Raw genomic sequence first — 13,804 nt, forward strand, 5'->3', positions numbered from 1 at the left:
GTACCAGAAATACTAATAGTCCATCTGACATTCAGGTCCATGAATTTCTGGAAGAGATCTTAAAATGTGAGAGGGACATGCTCATTTTTCTTTTCCATAGAGAAAGATTGTCCTGGCCATGAAATCCACATAGTTTTTCTGCACCAGGAGCAGGGTTTATAATCCTCACAGGGGAGGTAATGCTAGTAACAAGAATTGAAAGCACTGCATGGGATGAGATATGGCTGAAGAGACAACGCTCAGAAGAATGCAGGCTGACAGAAAGGAGCCAAGAGGAAAAATAGGATCTGATGAGGCTGACATGGCACAAGGGAAACATAAGCAGCCAGGAAAGCCTTGTGGACCAAATGAAGTTAATGTCACCAGGCTAATCTAGGTACTTAACTCTTAGCATGGTGTATGGGGCCCAAAAGCTGAAATGAAAAGGATGAGGGAATAGGAAAAACAGCCTTTGTATGAGTAAAATACTTTTAGGAGTAAAATCACGTGCAGAAAACAAAAAAAGAAAGTCTGCCTACTGTGAGGCAGATTCACATGACCCACAATACAGATGAGCAAATTTCTGTCTCTGGACCACTGTAGTTATTCTCTAAGGCAGTAAAAGATTCAGTATCACTCGCATGTTTCTCCAAAGAGCTAGTCACTGCACAGGCAGGGATTTGAATAATATACAGTGGAATGTCATTAATCCTACCACTCCAGGACCTTATCAAAGTACAGATTAATGAGAGGTCATATAACTTCAATGTGCTACTGCTAACACAAGCAATCACTCTGCCACTGAACTATTATACTTCCTTACTGAGCATGACAACTTTAACGAAAACAACTTTAAGTGGCTGTGTAGGAAAAGAAGCTTTTTAGCAGAGATGGCAGTGACTTAACTTTGGGCTACAATCATTTAGATTAATTAGATCTGGAACATTTATGTTCCACCATATGAAAGTGAAGAAGCAGCATTAAATAAATACACAAATAAATAAATCTGACAACACTGTCCTCAATGATCTCCTGCCTTTTCAGCAGTCTCCATTCCACAGACTAAAGAATTGAAAGTGTAACTTGCATTGCTCCGAAGTGAGTGGTCATACCTTGAACTGAGTGAGTCAAGCTCTTCTCCCTCCACCCAAGTTGACTGGCATGGCAGAGAGTTCCTAAGACCACTGCACCAGAGTGGGGTTTTAATGCATAGCACAGAAGTAGGTTGGTACTAACATATCCAGCTGAAATGGGGTTACTGTCAGTTCACGGGGAGTAACTGGCTATTTCATAACACTGACTCCATCGCTGCATATTTCCAATTGAAGGCATGCAGCCAGTGCATGCAGACTGTGCTCTGGCAGGAAAATAAAGTGATTTTAATGGACTTCATTAATGCTAACAACTCCACCTGTAAAAACACTATAAGTTCAACCAACTGCACAATTGTACCGTCTGACTAAAGTCTATATAATACTACATATAGCAATATGCAATAAACAAAGTGCTCTCTGCTGGTTAAAACATTTAGTCAGCCAGTGCAAGAACAGAAACTGAGATTCAATGAACTAACATCCTACAGTATGTATAGTTTCTGAACTGACCCTTGTATGTGGGCTAGCTGCCCAGATGAAAGAAGGTAATCAGTATTTAAAAGAGTTTGCTTTGCTGTGCTGAGCTAATATTGACTACTGGACTGCAGACATATGGTAAAAACAGCCACATGGAAACTGCTACTCTTCCATTTCAGCTTTGTCCAGGAGGTAACGCTGACATGATACTACACAGAAGTGGGCAAAGGAGACAAAGCACAGACAGCGTCCTTTGGTACAGCAGCTGAATAATGCTGGCCTGCCCAGCATGCTAGTAGGAAAAGCCAGTATTCCTCTTTATGTGAAGAGAATTAATAAAATTAATTTTGCTGAAACTGCATCTTTTCTAGATGATTGAAGCCAAAGCTCATCTCAGTGACATCGCCACAACTTTGAAGCAAAACATTAAGAACTGTATTTGGGGAGGTATATAAAATTCTAGAAAATAATGATGATTAATAACACGATGACAGGGTTAAATAAAAAGGGAAACTTTAAAGCTTGTAAAACCAAAAATGTTCTGTTAACTCAGAAGTGGATTAGAGTGTTCAAAGTGCTTCAGGACTCGACACCATGTAAAGGCTGATTTATACTCCAGGCATCATAATGCCTACCTACTTCAGAATGACAAATAGCACTGCGCTGAGATCTCAATGGCAGCCCCAGAGCACTAACAGCAAATGTCTTCCATCTTAATAGCTGAGCTTCTGCAATTCTCCTCACTTAAAATTCTGAGCATTTTACACTTCTCGATGCATCTAAATCCAGATACAAAAACCTTCAAATCAAACTATTTACCTGAAGTGAAATCTACCCTGAATAATTCATAAGCAGCAAGGAGGCTAGAAGTGAAGGAGCTGAAGAGTGTTTTAATGAAGTCTAGAGTTTCAAACATAATGGTATAAAAGCTATTACGGATCTTTTCCAACCTTATAAGAAAGAATATCAGTCTCTGTAACAATGAAAGATCCCAATGAACAGGAAAAGAAACACAGTTCAGGTGCCTTGTTGTCAGTGACTGATGCTGCTAACAGAATCGCACAGATTACTGCAGAGAAAGGGCTGCTATTTGAAGTAATTCCTGACGAAGATCTGGAGTGTTCAGATTGATTCTTATTCATTCTGCCTCCATGAAGGAGTATTGATCCTTAAAATAGCTATAATAAGCTGCAATTCAATTAGAATAAAGTATGAAAGTCAAGAAAATGCACTGAACGCAGGGCTACTGTTATGATGGCATTTACTTAAGAAGAATTTTTCAGCTCTTAAGAACCAGGCAAAAAAATCACTTAGTGTGTATCATAGCTGGTCATTTCACTGTGGGAATCAGGGTTTTGTATTTTCCCATTTCAGCAAATCCTCTCTATAAAACAGATACTACTAAAATGCCTGGTTGATTTGTCTGAGATATCAGTGATAAGCCAGCACTGTCATCAAATAGCATCTGCTTTCTAAGCCAGCAGCTGACTTATTCTGAATTTAGTTCATTTTAACCACTTATCCACAAGAATGTGAAGAGGAGAGAGAGAGAGGTTGTGAATTAAAAATTCAGCAACAGCACTAACTTTCAGAATTTTAGGGAAATTGGTGTCTTCAATCAAAGTTCTTCTGCATTGCTGGTAAACAATGAGTTCATTCTTCTGTGTTACTGATTAACAACATCAGTGCATGGGCAATCTGATTACTTTAAACTAACGGGAATAAGTCATTCAAGTTTTGTGGTGCAGGACCACATACTGAGACGGTCTATGCAGCAACTTTTTTTTTCTTCCTTTTTTTTTCCTGTTTTACACACTGAAAAAACAACATTCCTTCATAAATTGGACTGCTGAGTAAAAGTACAGGTCTATCTCAATAATAAGAACATAAATTTTACTTTTGCAGAGTAGTCAACCTGTGATAAAAATCTCTTAGAAACAGGTAGTCTCCTAGACAACACTAATGAAGGTGTGGATATATAGTACTACTTACTACAAAGGCATACTGGAGAAGAAGAATTTTTCAGTTTTTAAGTACATATTATTTGCACCTGACTCAACTGTAGCAAAGCAAAGTAGTTAACACTTTTGTATACATTTAGAGTATTAATGTATGAAAGTTGTTCACTTATTAGTGTTGCAATTTGAAGCTGAAGTACATGCAGGAGTTTGCTTTATTCTGGAGAAAGAGGACAGGTTTCTGTGTAAGATATCTCAGGCTTGGGACATCTAACTTCAGTTTTCAGATCAAAGATTTTCTTAAGGCAAGTCAATTCTTAACTTTTTCAGGTCTTATTTCCCTACTCTTATTTGTATTTCTCAGAATGCTGAAAGGATAAGGAGTGTTCCTATACATCTGTTAATAGAGACTACAGATACCTTTGAGAAAAATTCACATAGCTTCCATAGTAAATAATGCTGTTCAGGGACAAGCATTTTAAACACAGAAAGACTATGAAATTGTTCAGTACCAGATACAAATAACAATAATTTGGCAAAACATTCTTTTCTAGCATGAAGGAGATATTTTGTGATATATCTTATTAGAGCTACCTATGGATTAAAATATTTATTTTAAGTGAAATTTAGAAACTTTTACCCCTTACTTTTGAAACATTTGCGTAGAATTAACATTACATACACAAAACTGAAACATGTCTCTGCTTCTTCTGCTGAAATGGTAGAAGTTAGCTGGCAGTACTAAGGCCAAAGCAAGAGAGGAGCACTCTTTCTCTAGGACTTCAGTGTAGGAAAGGTAGTTGAATTCATCTTGACTGAGGAATAACTATGAGGTGGGGATGGACCAAAAATGAATCTGTCCCCTCGCCTGTCAAAATCTGCAAGTCTCACGCTTTATATGCCAATCTAGGCAAACCACATCATTCAAAGAATAAGGCCCCAAAACCCCTCATTTATTACAGCAAAGGTTTCATCCGTGGTGGTGAAGGCCAAGAAAAATGAACATCACTGCTGACACCAAAAAGTCTCACATTAAGAATCTGGTCTATGCTTTGAGGTGTACCAAATGGAGAACTAAATATAATTCTATGAGGCGGAAATAATGTCAGACAGATGAGGAAGGACTGCATCTCCATTTTGCTTATTCTACTGTTCCGAAGGAGTCATATTATCACCATTTCCTTTCCTACCCTCCATGATTAACTCCCGATATAGAGATTGCTGCTCCTAGCAGCAACCAAACCCAATGTAGAAGATGGTCAGAACACCACTAAGAGTGCATTGCTGGTAGGCAGGGGATGAATGATGTGATCCTTGGACTTTGCTTGGGAGAATGGGGAGGAAGCAGAAATTCTGACTAACTTCTGATAATTATGACTTCTACATTGACGCCTTCACCTCTGCTCCTGCAACACACCCCACATTTCTCCTTTAAAATAAAAACACAGCCACTCAAATTATCCAGCCTATGCTAGCAATTTCTATCTTCTATGGTAGGGTGACAAAGGGATGTATTTGTGAATCTACTTTGCATTCTAGTAGGACACGCTCACTAAAGTACCCTTTATAAGCCAATTCAGAAAATGCTCTGCATACTGCCACTTTTCTCTCCTTCCTGTCCAGTTTGTGACGTGAGAAGTCTCTCACATACTGGACTGAACTTATTGTGTACTTTTGCTTTCAAAGTAATTCATGCTGAAGTTTCAAAACTTTCCTTAGCCATCTATTAGCAAAGTAGGAGCCTTTCCCCATGAAAGCTGAATAATTTTGCTGACTGTTAGCTTTCAATGTTTACTGTTTTCTTTATCATATTGCTTTTACCATAGATACAGCATCAAAGATTGCTTGGTGGTCACAACTCACCTTTGTTAATGCTCTAAGTGATCATTGAAACGTATTTCAAGATTTGGCTTCTGCATCTTCAGTCCATGTTATTAAACAAGTGAAAATATGGGTTAGAAATAACTTTAGCAAATTTCAGTTGTCACCAACATGAAGCCACACTTCAAGCAAACTACAGAAGGCATCTGCTGAGCTTCACAGGAATACACAAGGAAAGGCATGGAAGGATAACACTAGTTTTATGCCAGTTCACCAGCACAGACTGCTTTAATGGTTAGAAAAATCAAGAAAGCATGCAAAAATCCTATTCCAGATTCAATAAGGCAAAGCAAACATCAACACCTGAAAGGAATAGAATACCAAGTGAAATTACCTTAGAAACAAAGACCACTTTCAAGCAGATAGCAGTATAATCCATTTATGAGAGTGCTTCAACACAAAGCACTTTCCCCTTCTGAAACATTCCTTCTTCTCCCCCCCAACGCTTCACATGAATGACTCGTGCCATAAAACCCTTCAGGGCAGAAATCTTCTATCCATACATATAGGTGAGTAATTCAAAGCAAGAGATGTTCATTTATTTGTTCTGATTTCCTGCAAATCTGTGAAGATTTAAAAAAGAACAAGGTCTGAACTCCCACTCTCTTGATCTCAGGGCTGCCATTGTGAAACTAATTCTACTAGTAACAATGATAAACGTTCAGGTTTCATAATGATTTGACTAAACTTTATTTCTAGGCTTTCTAAAAATAATTTGATCTTTTACTGATCCACAGTAAAACACACTGCTTAAATACTACAGTCCCTTCATATTTCATGGTTCAGGAGATTTAAACCCATATAAAAAAATGTTTTGTTTCATCAACTGCAGCTTCAGAAGATCCATAACAACTATTTTTCCAATCATGTGCATTGGAAAATCTATGATTCGCTGGGAGACCACTGATTTTGAGATGTATTAAAGTGAACTGGTAATTCTTCTAATGTAAAGCTGTATGTACATTTTACCTTCTTAGATTTTATTATTCACTAAGGACCCAAATAAATTATGTGTGATTCATGATTTACTCTTAAATTCAGTATCACTGAAAATCTGAACTTACAGAAGTTGTCAATTCTATCCATTTCAGGGTGATCTGCCTCATTAATTCATCCTCTCTGTTCTTCTGTATTCATGAGGTACGGGGTTTGGCAAATTAAAACTTTTGATATGATAAACTGTGAAATAGAAAACCTTTATAATCGGGGAAATAGTGCTTTCTAAAGATGTATTTTGTCTGCGAACATTGTTAATGTTCTTATGTTTACCCAGTACATGTTTTCTATAACAACTCTATAGCTAATTTGGGTAAGGAAAAATTAGTTCATTGTTATTTTATGCATTACTTGATATTACTAAAAACTAGAATCTAACCTCTCAAGCATTAAAAGAATGAAGAGCCCAAGTATTTGTAAAATCTTGGATTTCATTGATCCTGTTGCTAAGTTATGTTTTGGACCAGAAGACCAAAAAGCCTATCTGTTTGTCAGTCCAATGACTATAAAATCTGTAAAGATTTTTTTCATCTCTTGAAATGATTTTTCACCTTTTAAGTTTCAAGTGTACCCTAATTTTTTAAAGAGTGTTCCTTAGTCTTTGATAGTCTGTTCAATCAGCCTTAGTGATGTGAAAATTTAGAAGTTTCCTACATGGTGATCAGTATCTGTCAGTTTTGGAGAAAATAGTGTTCAGTGGGAGGGAAGGAGTTAGGATGAAATGCTGGACAGACCAGACATACAAAGCTTCCCCCTCACTTTGTTGCAGAATACATTATGTTTCCCAATGAAAATATAAAGATTACCATCACAACTATAGTGTTATGGTTGTGTAAAGAAGACTTATACATCCATTTTTATTTTTGCCATCTTGTGTCTGCTCACTGCTTGCTGTTTTCAGGCTTTTAAATCATATTTCAAATTACGAGTTAAACAGGTTGCATGTAGAACTGCCAATGCAGTCAATTCAGTAACCTCTACATAAGGCTTTAAGTTTTTAACGGGGTCTTCTCTCTTAATCCTAAAGTTTAACTAGTTTAAATATTAAATATTAAATAAATAATAATTGTTATTGTAATACACATTAAACAAATAAACCCTAAAGTTTAATAGTCTAAATAAAAAACTGCCAGATGAAATAGACAGTGTCTTTCCCTCTTGTCTACAAAAAATGTACATATTTTGTAAGGCTGTCTATGCATGCCAAACAGCTTCAGACTAGGCTTTCTGTTTTCAAACACAGCAAATTTGCAGCCACACCTTATCAAATAAGGCCATCCATGTAGTAAGAATTTTTTAATGCTAGCTAGAATTTTTTGCCTAGTAAACATCAGCATTTATGAAAACATAATCTGTAACATTTAATTGGGAAGAGGGAACATTTTCATGGCTATTATATCCCATCAGTTTTCCTAGCCTCAGAATTATTTGAAGAGTGCTTTTGAATGTATTTTTATTTTTATCTCCTATTGCTCCTTACATAGGTTTTATTTTTGATTGGTTTTTTTGAAAGTAGCTGTACTCAGACTGGTGGCCTAAATATATTTCAGGCATCTTACTATGCCTCCAGCAAGAACACTGGCAAGTTATGAGGACAGCGCACTCCCCACTTTCTGCGGTGCCCTTCAGTATATTTATAAGGGAGATGAGATACAATACGTGACAAGCCATTGTTTGCAGTCAGATCCTATCTGCTTTTCTATAGAGGAAAGCTGGGGATGCAAATAACATTTGCAGTGTAAGAAAGATTTCGCTTTCAGGAGAAGGATCATGAGAGAACAGTTTTTGAAAGATGTAAAACCAATGTTAGACAGAGGGTAAGGTAAGTCAGCCAATGGCTATCAATTAAAGTTGGGATTTGGGCTATTTGCAGTGTAGCATGGGAAATAACTGAATACTTGTTCACCTGAACAAGGAGGCTGACTGATTTGGACACTGCAGTTAAAAGGTGTTCATCTTAGGACAAAAATCTCAGCTACTTTTTGTTTTAGCAATGCTGCAGCCATGAAGTTTGTATTCTTTAAGGCTAATCCCGTACTCCTAAAAGAGTACAGCTCAAGCTCTGGAGACTTACCTTAAAAGAGAGTAAGAAACTTGTCAAACAAGGCATGTTAATGTACTGCTCGGAGTTCCAAAGATGAAAATGTCAAACAATTTTGTTCACTGGCTTCTTTTTCTTCAATACAGACTAAGGAAATGAAAACCTCTACCTGCTGAAACCAGTGGGATATCTCCCATCAACTTCAATAGTATCAAAGTTTTATCCAATATTTCTTCATATACAGAGAGATGCACAGTAGAGAAACATGCATCACATCTCATGTAGCAGGAAAAATTGCATATAAAAATTCCTTTAGAAGCCTTAGGAGATTTGTAAGAAACTATTACTCTAACTGGAAAACTCAGTAGCTGTAGAAGATCCTTGATTTAAAGTGTGAAGTATGATTCTATGTGAATGTCTCTCTTATATAACTTAAAACCCCTCTGTATCCCTTTGTGTCTGCCAGGTCTTACAAACAGGTCCAGCAACAACGTCTGTTGATTACAAAGTGCTCTGTGTTGCCCATTCTACATGCTTACACTGTTTTTTGCATCCTGAGATAAGCAGAAAGTGTATATAACTTAACTCTGAACTTCAGCTGGAACAGCTTTCCCAAAGTCATGACACTATCCACTTAAAGTACTGTTGTATTTTTTTAAAGCCATCCGTTTACAGATAATATGGAAACTTTTACAATCATCTTCTTAAATGGATCTTGATAGCAGCTTCCAAGAAAGTGTTTATTTCCAGATGGCAATTAGTCAGTTTATCCTTAAAACCAAAAAAATTACGGAGGTTATGGCTCAGTTGCATCCATTCTTTAGTTCCTGGACAATTCCTTAAACCACTAATTCACAGATGTTCTAAGTTCTGCCTTCTGCCTTCTGCCTTCCACAGCTGTCCTTCTACCTTCTGTCTATCCATGAGTCAACTGCTGCAGGAATGACAGGTATTAAAATATATACACATATATGTGCATACACATATATATTTATATACACGTACACACGTATGTGTATCTTTCAATTCCAGGCTGCTGCCAGAACACTTGGCATGGCAGACAGACTAGCATGGAGAATTCTGCAGTGTAGTGAGAGATATCACAGCAAGAAAGGCTAAAAGCATTAGAATAAAACCCTCTCCAGCATTTGTGGGTTGCTACCCGAAGCACAAAGCGATAAGCTACACATTCTTTCTCACAATTCTTTATTGTATGAACCATAGGATTCAAGCCACAGGATGCTGACCTCACTCCTTTTTGGTCATATAGCTCCCAGTTGCTTCTCAGCCATCTTATTCAGGTTGAACATATGAAAAAAGAGATTTTGTTCACTTTACTCTGTATCATCTTAGAGCAAAACCCAAACAAACTATTTTCTTGGCATGAATTCTTCAGACTGGTGGTATCCTACTGGAGTTACTTTAACAGTTATATTCCACCAAAACTGTCTTCTTCTTTAAAGAACCAGAGACTTTAGTAATTAGAGATAACTCCAATATCATATGTTTCTGTGGATTTTTTTAATTTTTCCCATTAGAGTCCTTATTATTACCAGAGGAAACCAACATTGTGTGCTGGATAAAATAAGATAGATTTAAATTCAAGAGGATATATATCAGCTGATAAACAATGATGGGTATTTACAAGTAAGTGAAGAAAATTTATGCTCTTTGCACAGTTCTAGCATTGTTTTTTACATGAACCACCTAACTAGATCTGAACACTGTAATATCTAAGTAGCAATCAACAAGGAATTTTATGCATAAACAGGGTACTGGAATCCAGTCACCAAATATGAATGGAATTGGAACAGGCTGCCAATGACATTGATACCTAGCTTTTGTTATATTTCATATTGGTTAAACTGACATATACCCAAGATCAAATCTAACTAAGAACTAGAAGTAGGAAAACTATTAAGAAATCGTAACCTAAGACCCTAGATTTAAAAAAAAAAAAACAACACAGGTTTATTCTGTAAATTAAACGTTAATCATAAATCTTGAGCCTAATTTTGTTAAATTAGGAAAAAAATAAAAGTAATTTAAAAAATAATCAATCTGCTTAATGAAAATTGCATCCACTCAAGGTTTTTTTTAAACAATTCTATGAATTTTTAAAGGAGAACAGAAAGCCTTTTGGATGAATCAAACTTAGGAGCTTTTCCTTTAAAATCTTTGTGGTCTGATGAGATTAAAAACACAATAAAATAAAAATTCTTGTCATTTCTATCCATTTAATTGGCTGGAATAATTGCTGTTTAGGTTTTGAGAAAGGGATGCACAATATTTTGTCCTTTCACACACACACACATATATATATGGGAAAATTTAGAAACTAATACTTTTTTCAAGTGACTCAAGGGCCTTCAAAATGTTGTTTGTGTTATTTTGGTTCTGTTGTCTTTTTCTTCAGAAAGGAAAACACATGCTGAACAGACGACTATTTATTCTACATAAGCTTGTTAAAAATATCTGTACATATAAAGTTCTTTATGGAACATTATAATTCCAGTGCATTTATTCAACATATTTCTGATTTAAATTAATTCCGAGCTAAATTATTTGCTTTAAGTGCACCATACGCATAACTATTCACCAAAGTGAAACCCAGCATCTCTTTCCTTGCTATTTCACATTTTCTGAATATCTGACCTATTTTCATTAATCTCAATTTTCTCTCTGGAATGCACACCACAGCAAAACACATCAACAAATGAAAGGGAAATCTGATAACCTATAGTTATCAAAAAGTGAAATACCTGGCCCATTTTTGAGACAAGTAAAGTGTTTGTTCCTGTCCATAGCGGTATATTCAGCAATAGGCTGAATCTGTATGTACTTTGTGTAATGATTTGTGTTATTCAAGTGTTCCAAAAAGATGAGACAGTTTTCTCTGAGAATTACTTTGATTCAGCAGCAGAATGATACATGTTTATATTTCACAAGAACACAACTAGGCAGAATTGATTAAAATATATATTGACATCCAATTCTGCTTTAAATAAATCTTTTTAAAATAGATTTTACATTGTTGAAGTAACTACATAATATTAAAATGGTCTTCAGAAATTCCACCTAAAATAGTACAGGTCAAGTGCTTCTTCTTTTGTTACACAGGAAAAAATATTATTTTTTTAACTAACTGAAACACTGGAAATGCCAACATAGTATATTTTATATGCATCTATACCACTGATATAAAAGTAAGGACAGTGTTCTGGGAAAATATGAATGTTCTCTAAAAGGATTTAAGTACTGGGCCTGATCTCTGAGCTGATTCCTACACTTATAACTTTGTATTTCCAGTGGCATGAGTGCTGATATTTTACATCTGAAATATATATATATATATAGTGTGTGTATATATATATATAGTGTATGTATATGCATGTGTGTGCACATGTGTGTATGCATGTGGTAGCACATGAAAGCTTCAGCTTATATACTTTTAGTTTCAGTTTAGCTGGCATGTGATGAAAGAATCGCTTCTTCAGATGAAAGTGTTTATTCCAACTACAATACATTATCTTTTCATGGTCATTTGAAAGCAGTATTGTACTCAGTTCCAACGCTGTATTATGCTACAATGCACTGTTTTAAAACAGAGGGGTTTTTATAGCTGCTTATGAAAAATAACCAAGACTATAAAAAAAAATACAAATGAATTATTTAAGGTAAGATTTATTACCTTCTGATTTAAATTAGTGCCTAACATTGGGAATTTAAATTCATCCTATATAGCATAGCCCTGAAGATGATGAAGGTACATAAAAAGTTAATCGTTGGACACATAGAGGTCCTGTGTCTCACTTTTGGAGCTGTCCAGAAGCCAAGCAGTTGAATTCCAAAGGCAGCTCTGTTCTGAATGCCTTACAGATGCAGGAGGGTACGGCTCTCTACCTGAGCTTACAGATTCACTTCAGGTTTGGCAGTGCCTGCTATTTAGCCAATTCAGAAGGCAGGGCATCACTTGCTCATCCAGCACCATTCACACAGAGCTGCCAGAAATACAGCAGGAAATCAGAGAAACTCAGTGCTACCATGTCATCCCTGAAACAGAAGCAACAAGGGAAGGTACTGATCAGAAAAGCCTGTTTCATGCACATTGCAGTAAGGTCACACCACTTTGTAACTAAAAGTAGTGCATCTCTTATATGTTAGTCTCAAAACTTAACGTGAAAATCTTATAAGTTCTGTTGTAATCACATAAAAGCTATCTGAAGAGATCTAAAATTATGATAAGCCAAATGAGTGTGACACTGAAAATTGGAGTATCTATATTTCCTTGAATTTGGAGAAATAAAAGTATTTTAAGATAAAATAAGACATGACATAACACTCATGTTATCATACTTCTCAATTTATTACAAGCTTTAGCTTAATTGTGTTGATGTTAGATTTTATAACCTTAAACAATTTATGAATCAGAATGAGGAGAAGATAGGTACAAAACCTTGAGTAAATTATAGATAAATTGTTAGGACAGAAGTGAGTCTCTCTGTCCTTCTGTTTGAAGTTCTGCTATTAGAATTTTATTGTAATTTATTGAAAAATGTATCATTTAGGAAGGAAAAAAGAATTCATAAGAACTCAATAGAGAAACAGGGATTTCCTTTGGACAACAACCTCACATGATAGAAACATAAAAGCCCTTACCTGTTAGTATTTAAGATAGACCTTTATTAAAACAAATTTCATTTTCATCAATGAGATTGTGCAGAACTGAATTCCTCCCTAATGAATGACACAGGCACTTCTGTGGAAATAACTAATGGGAACAGAACCTGCATCTTATTCACAATAGTGCTGAAAGTGTTACAGGAACTGTCAATTCAAGTTTGTAAACTGTCAATCTACATCAAGTCAAGTCTTTTAAAAATTGCAATAAAAAGATTAAAGCTTTGCTATAAGTAAGATTTTTGAATCAGCAATGATCAGAACTTTGCAGAAAACTGCTGCAGTAACAGTCCATTAAGAAAGACATCACATGAACAGTTTTTGCTGCATTGTCTAGTTAGGCACAAACACCTAAAATATTCCTTTTTTTTCTGGAAAAATTATCCTTTAAAATAAACATTTATTTTTGATTAATAATTTCAAAATATATTCTCCCCACATTTTAGAGACATTCTCCGTACATGTAAATTTTACTAGTGAAAAATGTTTTGTCAGCTCCACGTAGACTACTCCTATGAGCCAGCTCTGTGCATTCAGTTAGTTGCTGCTAATTACACATTCTCCAAATTAAGCTTATTACTCCCCAACCCCCACAAAAAAAAACACTAAAAAACTCCAAACCACAATAACTGGGAATTCTGTCTTTCCTTGAAATGTCATTGTTTTATATCACAAACTCTAATTTGTTATTCCAGATT

The 13,804-nt window shown here is 35.7% G+C and overlaps 1 protein-coding gene across 6 annotated transcripts in view; it reads right to left on the minus strand.

Moving 5' to 3' along the window:
* RALYL (RALY RNA binding protein like) overlaps window positions 1–13,804 on the minus strand; it is a 394,972-nt gene that overhangs the window by 271,602 nt on the left and 109,566 nt on the right. The window contains exon 1 of one of the 6 annotated variants that reach the window (XM_087750752.1): window positions 5,724–5,748. The exons of the other annotated variants lie outside the window; for them this stretch is intronic. The gene's annotated coding sequence lies outside the window, so the exon portion shown is untranslated. Of the gene's footprint in view, window positions 1–5,723; window positions 5,749–13,804 lie in introns of those variants that run through there. 6 annotated transcript variants of the gene reach the window in all.

This window comes from Nipponia nippon, unplaced genomic scaffold (assembly GCF_047370975.1).
Source record: "Nipponia nippon isolate SJK-2023a ecotype South Korea unplaced genomic scaffold, ASM4737097v1 scaffold_1, whole genome shotgun sequence".
NCBI classification, from domain to species: domain Eukaryota; kingdom Metazoa; phylum Chordata; class Aves; order Pelecaniformes; family Threskiornithidae; genus Nipponia; species Nipponia nippon.